The sequence below is a fragment of the Panthera tigris genome, chromosome B3 (assembly GCF_018350195.1).
Source record: "Panthera tigris isolate Pti1 chromosome B3, P.tigris_Pti1_mat1.1, whole genome shotgun sequence".
NCBI lineage: Eukaryota > Metazoa > Chordata > Mammalia > Carnivora > Felidae > Panthera > Panthera tigris.
The window spans coordinates 102375905-102384469 of NC_056665.1; the positions used below are offsets into that span (position 1 = coordinate 102375905).

Genomic DNA, 8565 nt, shown 5'->3' on the forward strand with positions numbered 1-8565 from the left:
GTTGATTGGTCTCTCCTCCTTGATAACACTGTTTAGCCACTAGGGTAACATCCTCCTGATTTTCTTTAATTGGCTTTAAGTATATAATTCATTTTGCTGAATACTCCTAAGTTTGTATCTCCAGCCTGCAGGTCTCACCTGTCACATACTCTTGTTTAGCTGTCTGCTGGGCATCTCCACCTCTCGAAAAGCTATCTCCTAATCTTCAACCCCAGTCATGTCCTTTCCACATTTCTCTTATCTCAGTAGAGGACAACTGTGTTGTTTTTGGCATAGTCTAAAATTTTTGGAGTTGACATTGTCTTTGCTTGTACTCTCGTGCCCCAGATTCTAGTTCTCAGCAAATCATCTGGTCTCTACTTTCAAAATGTATGCAGAATTTGACAACTTCTTACTACTCCCCTTGTCACCAACTTGCTCTAATCATCTCCTGCTTAGATTATTTCACTTGTCTCTTAACAGTTTTCCCTGCTTTCAGCTTTCCCTACATCTTTTTATACTCAGAACCCTTTACTAGTTTCCCATGTTACTCAGAGTCCAAGCCGTAGTCCCTCTAGTTGCCTTTAAGAGACTGCATGATTTGTTTGCTGTGCCTGTCCCCTTCACATGGTCTCTTTAACTTCATCTTCTACTTTTTATCTTTATTGTACTTGAATTACACTGCCCTTACTGTTCTTGCTCAATTATGTCATGTATTTTCCTATCTCCTATACTGTATATTAATTGCTGGACTGTCTTCCCTTTAGTAGAATGATGGACATAAAAGGGCAAGGATTGTAGCTTTTCTTTTTTCTTTTTATTGTTGTTTATTTTAGAGAATCCTAGAAAACAGTGCTGACATATAATTGGTGCTAAGTAACTCTAGAATGAATGAAAACCTATTGTGGAAGACCATAGTTGTAAAGATATATTCATAGGTATGATTTGAGCTGAGTTTTAAAGGATAAGTGAAGATTTCAAACAGAGGATAAGGCAAAGTTTTTTAGATTTGACTGTAGGGAGGAGGTGTGATAGGACTTGTTTGAAAAGTGACTTTTCGGTTTCTTGATTCAGAACCTGTGGTAGCTTCTTACTGCTGATTTTGTCTCCATTGACTGCTGATCTTCTCCACCTGGTTGTATTTCGTATTCAAAATCATGTCTAAAACTCCCAGACATGAACCTATTCCTGTATTCTTGATCTTGGCAAGTGGTTTATCCATTTATGGACCCTTCTAAGTTAGAAATGAATTGTGGTAGACTCCTCCCTCACTTTGTGCCCTTAAGAGTTACCTTGTCCCTGTTAGTTGTTCCACCCAAGTGTGTCTGTCTGCATTGACTTAATTCACTCTCATCAGATCTCTTTGACCTATTAAAATATTAATTTTAATTGGCCTCCTTGCATTTATGTTCACTTGTCCATTGGATTTAAAATTTTGATATTTTTTATTTGTAGAAGTTCTGTTTGATTCATATCTACCCAGGCTACTCTGGGAGCCTGTATTTTCCCAGTTCCCTCTTATTTGTCTATGAGTGTATGTTGTAATCTATTAGTTCCAGTATCTTAAATCTTAAAGGGATCTAATTCCTTAGTTTGTTTTTGTTGCCTCTTGCTCCTAGTAGCTTATCTTATGTTCTGTCATTTTGGATGGTGAGCTTTTATCTGGATGACAGTCTTTGGAAATCTGGAGGAGCCTGGCTTAAGGGAGCATTCCACCAGAGAGGATGGGCATTTACTTCTGGCCACAGGCACTGTGGGCACCACCAACTTGGAACCACTTACATTTTTTGGCTTGGTATTCCAAGATCATGCAGGTAATGTGAACATTAAGAACTTTGTAAGAAAAGACCCCTGGAGCCAAGGCTGAATTGGGACCAAAAGTCAAGATTCTCAACTTCATTTTAATGCTTTATTATGTTGCTATTCATTGGTTCTAAAGTTTATTTTTGTGGGGTACCTGGGTGGCTCAACTGGTTAAGTGAAAAACTCTTGGTTTTATCTCAGGTTATAATCTCACAGTTTGTGAGTTTGAGCCCCACATTGGGCTCTGCGCTGACAGTGCTGAGCCTGCCTGGGATCCTCTCTGTCTGCCACCCCTCCACCCCCAGTAAATAGATAAATTAAAAAAATACTTAATTTTGCTTAGGATGTGTCTGGAATATAACATGCATATTGTATTTGAAGATTAGTAACAACACAATGTGTACTCCTAAATTTTAGTAAGAGTTCAGAAAATATTATAGATACTTCTGTTGTGGAATGGAAATTTGATTAAATGATACTGGTCCACCAAATAATAGACTTTATCATTGTAGAGTACTTGCCATAAACTGTTTTTCTTAAAAAGATTAACTTGTACATTTAAAATAATAACTGTAAGATGTTATTGTGGATTTAAAGGAAGGGAAACATGGTATGAATAGTGGCATGTTTGGAATGCAAACTATTTAGATTCAGTGTGATCAGGTTACAGATTTTTTTTTTTTTATATGAGCACTGTTTTTATAAAGAACCTGTAATAATAAGAGTTTTCAGCATAGGCTTCACAGCTACTTATAAAATTTTAACTATGTTGTATATTGAGTAAAGCCTCTGAAGGCTACTCTGGGAGCCTGTATATGTTTTAAAGGTGGGTTTATTTAGTTGTCCAGACAGTATTATACAGGAGCTTCTTTGAAATTTTGTATTCTTGGGTTGAAAACTACCATTCCCTCAATTGGTTGCCATTTATCTATCTATCTATCTATCTATCTATCTATCTATCTATCTATCTATCTATCTGACATGCCGACCTACTAGTATGTTGTTTGGTGTACATCAGTGGGAAAAAATTGACTTTCAGTTTGTTTGGATTTTAGTTTTGAATTTTGTTACATTTTTCCTAATAGTTCTTTGAGTCATCCCAGTTGACAAAATTTTAACAATTGAAGAACAGAAGAATTTATAAAATTAAGTTTTGCCCTGTGTTTTAAATCTTTTTAGTTTAAAGGAAATGATGGCAGAAGCAAGAGTACCTGAAATGCCATGGTAGTAAGAAAGTAGAATTCAAACTCTTATGTTTACGTGAAGTTCAGTAGTAGACTGACCAGACTGCTTTAGTTTTCCCTCCTCATAACATGTAAGCAATTCCTTTTTGTGTGTTTATTTATTTATTTTGAAGGGGGGGGGGGTGCGTGTGAGTGGGGGAGGGGACAGAAGGAGAGAGACAGAAGGTCCACACTGAGCATGGAGCCTTATGTGGGGCTCCATCCCACGACCCTGGGATCATGACCTGAGCCGAAATCAAGGGCCAGACACTTAACTGACTGAGCCACCCAGGCACCCGTCTTTGTGTTTATTTAAACTTTTAAAAGTGTAATGTGCATTCAGGATGGTTACTTAAATTTCTGTTTTGATGTAGAAGAAATTTAAAAAGTTCAACAGTTAAGCAGGGGTTTGAGGCAATCGAAGATCCCCGTTTAAATTGACTACCCCAAAACTTAACTAATAGCCTATTGTTGACTGGGAGCCTTCCTGGTAACAGTTGACACATTTTATGTGTTATATGATTATATGCTGTATTCTTACAGTAAAGTAAGCTAAAGAATATGTTTCTTAAGATGTTATAAGGAAGAGAAAATACATTACAGCACTGTATTATATTTATAGATAATATAAGTTGATGTATGTATTGAAAAAAAGCTGTGTGTACGTGGACCACCTACACAGTTGAAACCTGTGTTGTTCGAAGGTCAGCTAGCTGTACATTAAAAATATTTGTAATTTCACTCTAAAAAATGACTCTCACTTTCTCTGTGTAGTCTCAGGTTATATCTATATGTATGTAATTGTGCTCAGCATAAGTAGTTTTTAGTTTTTTTGTTATTGTAGTGTATTTTGCTGCATTACACTGTCTTAATTATTTTAAATGGTGTGATTTTTATTTTAAAGATTTTTTAAATTTTTAAAATTTTTATTTAATTTTGAGAGAGAGCACGCGAGTAGGGAAGGGGCAGAGAGAGAGAGGGAGACACTGAATCTGAAGCAGTCTCCAAGTTTCAGGCTGTCAGCACAGAGCTCCACATGGGGCTTGAATTCATAAACTTTGAGATCATGACCTGAGCCAAAGTCAGACACTTAAACTGACTGAGGCACTGGGTGCCCCAATTTTTTTTTAATTATTATTTTTTTAATGTTATATTTTTGAAAAAGTGTGAGTGGGGTAGGGGCAGAGAGAGAGGGGGCACAGAGGATACAAAGTGGGCTCTGTTCTGACAATAGAGAGCCCAATGTGGGGCTCGAACTCATGAACCATGATCATGACCTGAGCGGAAATTGGACGCTTAACCAACTGAGCCAGCCAGGCATCCCTAAGATTTTTTTTATTTTTAAATGATCTCTGTACCCAATGTGGGGCTCAAACTTACAACCCTGAGATCAAGAGTCATGTGCTCTATTGACTGAGCCAGCCAGGTGGTATGTTTAAATGTGTGATGTTTCTGTAGATGTCCTGCACTTATCTAAGCCTATTATTATGTCTAGTTATATCATTTTTAATTAAGCAATGTGGTTGAAATCGTAGTAATTGCTCCTAGATTTTATTTGTAAATCATTTAAAATTTTAGGTTTTATGTTATTAATACTAAAAAGTTGTTGAACCTTCTGAGAAATGTATAGTACTTAACTGAGTAATGCAGCTCAATTTTTGTATGAACAAATTAAGTTAGAATAAGACAAGTACATGGAATCTTAAAATTATTTGATTAGCATTCATAATACATACTTACTTGAAACACAGAATCATAATACGTACTCAGATGAGACAGAATTTTTATATATTGTTTTCCATCCTGTTAACTTTTTTTTTTTAAATTTTAAGTTCTTTATTGGTAGGGCAGGGATGAAAACTCATCTCTTATTCTAGAGCAGGATTTTAAATGTGGGATCCACCTTAGTATGTATTCTTTAGTTTTGGGAAAGTGGATTGGTCTTTTATCAATTTCTTGAAGGATTTATGTCTAAATAAAAGATTAAAGCCACTGGTATGGAATGTGTTTATTATGATTCCATGCTTATCTCACTCCTACTTTACTTGTCCACCATTGGCTATTAATTATATTCAGACTGGAATCTGTTAAGGTGGAAGGTATGAGGTAAAAAGCTCATTAATATTACAAAGGGAATATGGAGAAATTATTAACGTTGGTGACTTATGCTGTCATCTCAAAACCTGAGCTGCTAATTGTCTATATGTTATATCAACTCAACAAGCATATGTTGAGTTGTATATTATGGACTGAGAAAATTTTAGCAACCTGATTCCTTTCACCTTGAGCTAAATTAACTTTGTCTCAACCCCTCCTACCCTTTCCTTTTATTTTTTCATGGTCTTCCCCTGCCCCACATAAAATGAAATCTCTTGCTACCTTTGTTCTTCTCTGTATTTTTCTGGATTTCATTCCCAGGCCCCCTTTGTCTCTTTTCTCTCCTTATATTACTCTTATACCCATGTGTATAATGTGAAACTATGGTTTATTATTGATATTTTAGTACTTACTCATTTTGCCATTTTTTGAATTAAGCAAAGAATTAAACGTTTTGTGAATATCTCTTAAAAATAACAAAGTGTAAAACTAAAATATTAAAGCAGATGAGACTGCACCCATGATTCTGGCACAACTCTTTTTTATTGTTTTTTTTTTTAGAGCGAGAGATAGATAAGGAGTGTTCATGCACTTGGGAGGGGCAGAGGGAGAGGGAGAGAGAATCTCAAGCAGGCTCCACACTCAACGCAGAACCTGATGCAGGTCTTGATTTTGTGAACCATGAGATCATGACCTGAGCTGAAATCAAGAGTTGGACACTTAACCGACTCAGCCACCCAGGAGCCCTGATACACCTCTTTGTTTAATCATCTTGATATTGCCTATTATATGTAAAAAATTTCGATCATACAAGCAAAATTACGATTTTTGACTATACTGAATTGACAAGAAATCTTATTAAAGGCTTTTTTTGATTTTACAGTTTTAATAGCAATATTTTATTGTGTTGGTATTTGCTAATTGAACCCATTCTGATGTTGGATATTTTATGTCTCAGTTTTCATATTATATATAATGTTGCTGTGAACATCTTTATATGTGCTGCTTTTCCTTGCAAATTTCTTGGTTTAAAAATTCAGGATTATTGGATTAAAGAAATACAAGCATTTTCTTGACTTTAAATTTGTCTTGGTGTTCTGGTTAGACCTCTCTAGGTGCAGAAAGTAAGTTCAAGAGAAGGGGAATTGAATTGTGTGAAGGGAATCTTATGAAAATCCAGAAATGGGAATCATGATTCCTCCAGGCTTTTATGAGACCTGGAAAAGGGAACTAGAAAATCATCAGAACATTCGAAGAATCTGTGTTTTAGAGTTCTTGTGGTCTCATGGGCTCTTTCCCCTGAATGTCTGCTTCTTGCTTTAATCATAGATTTTGCTCTCCTGAGACCTAGGCTACACATGGCTGCAGTTTGCTGTTCAAGGTCTTTCTGACTTTGACTTGACATCCCCCACCCCCCACCCCCCAAGCATCTGTGGCTGCTGGTAAATGCCTTTGTGGCTTTTCTTCCCCAAAGCAAAAATCCAAGTTTTAACTCATTGTTTTGTTCTTTTTCTCCCCCAACCTCCCCAGCTAACTTCGACAGGCTGTGTGTAGCCTGTGGATGGTAATGTTTAAACAAACAAAAAACCAAAGATAAAACGTGGTCTCTGCTCCTTGAAAGCATTTCTGGTTGACAAGTAACACTTAGACACAGTAAAATATGTCTGATTAGTTAAAAACCTGGAGAGTTCATGACTTATCAGGGAAGAACAATTCTGTATAAAGTTTCTTTTAGTATTTTGTTAGCACGTGATTCCTGTTCCCCGTCAACCTTTTAAAACCTTGTCTAAGTAAGTCTAGGGTTGTAACACCATTAAAAAAATTGCCTATGGAAATGTGAAATGGTAACAAATGCTGTTTTAATCATAAAGATCAAGAGTGTGCCTAATAAAACAACTTAATTTTCAGGTTCCACTTCTCACTATTTTTAGACTTAAGTCATTGTTGGTATAACTTGAAAAAAGTATACTCCACATTTTAAAATGAGATATAAGGAAGTTGAAAGACAAAGTTAAACTAAATGTGCTTAAGTTTGTCATAAACATAAGATTTCTAGGTCTGTTTATCTTGGCAGTTAACAGAGACTACTGTGAATAGCTTTATTTTGTCTTGGAAAACTCTTGAGTCCTATTAAAATGGTTCTGGTGAAGTCTTAAATTCATTAAACTCAGATTTATTCAACTTTAAAGCTGCTGTTTTCTAAGGTCTGAAATAATTCTTAGAATATTTCTGTTTAGGTAGAATTTTGTTTCTTTAATCATTACCGTTTTTGAGACTTAAGATGGATAATTTTAAGAACTTAAGATTCTCAGATTCATTTACACATTAAAAGTACAAAAGTAGAATTTACATAGCTTTACCTTAAGCATGTCCACGGGTTTAATTTCATCTGCATTACATACCTTGCCTTTTTTCCACAACAAATGTGATAGGAGTTATAAGGATACAAGCCGTATTTATGTGGCTTATACATATTTATAGGAATATTGATATCTAGAGCCTAAACATCAGAACCATTCTTACTTTGAGGTATAATTTTAGCTATAACTACCCTTCAGATGAGGGATTATAGTGTCTATGTTCAAGGCAGATCTGAGTAATCAGACCATACCTTTATTTTCTATAGCTGTTTGGTTAATCTAAAAGTAAGACTCATACTCTGTTGGTGAGGCAAGGCCTCTCTTATCTTTTAGCATTTAGAAAAGATTATTATGGCCAGCTTTGTTTTTTGCAGTATAATTTAGTTTGTAGTAAGGGGTACCCTGAAAAAAAATCAAGAAAAGCATCTAATTTGTAATTTATTTCAATACTGAATGACAGAGCCTAACATTTTAATTTGGCTGTAGTATGTTTCTATATCTGTGATGTATCTCACTTATATCATGAGGCTGTTAGTTGTTGGAATAAAGGTACTAGCAGTTGGTGAATGGGCTTAAATTTCTAAATGATGAGATGAACCATCTCTCTCTCTCTCTTTTTTTTTTTTTTGCAATTAAAAGTATGGTACCTTTTGGTTTTTTTTTTGAGAGCGAGTGTGCAAGCAGGGGATAGGGAGAGAGAGAAGGAGAGAAAATTCCAGCAGGCTCTGCTCTGATAGTGCAGAGCTCAGTGCAGGGCTCGAACTCATGAACCCTGAGATCATAACCTGAGACAAAATCAAGAATTGGATGCTTAACTGACTGAACCACCCGGGGACCCCAAAGTATGGTACTTTTAATGAATATCCAGTGTTTCGGTAACAGTTGATGGCTTCTGTTTCCACATATAGTAGTATTGGTCAACAGTGCAATAAGAGGAAAAAAGCTAAGTACTAATAAAATGTCAAAAGATGATGTTTGGGAAAAAAAGTAATGGATGTCTAGAGTTTTTTTTTTTTTTCCTCCTGTGAAGACCTTTTCATTTGGTTTAAAAGAGGATATATTACACTCTAATTATTACCACACATTTTTATTTCATAGTATAT

At 35.6% G+C, this 8565-nt stretch overlaps 1 protein-coding gene across 6 annotated transcripts in view; it reads left to right on the forward strand.

The window, feature by feature from the left end:
• KTN1 (kinectin 1) overlaps positions 1-8565 on the forward strand; it is a 107534-nt gene that overhangs the window by 26373 nt on the left and 72596 nt on the right. The window lies entirely within an intron of this gene.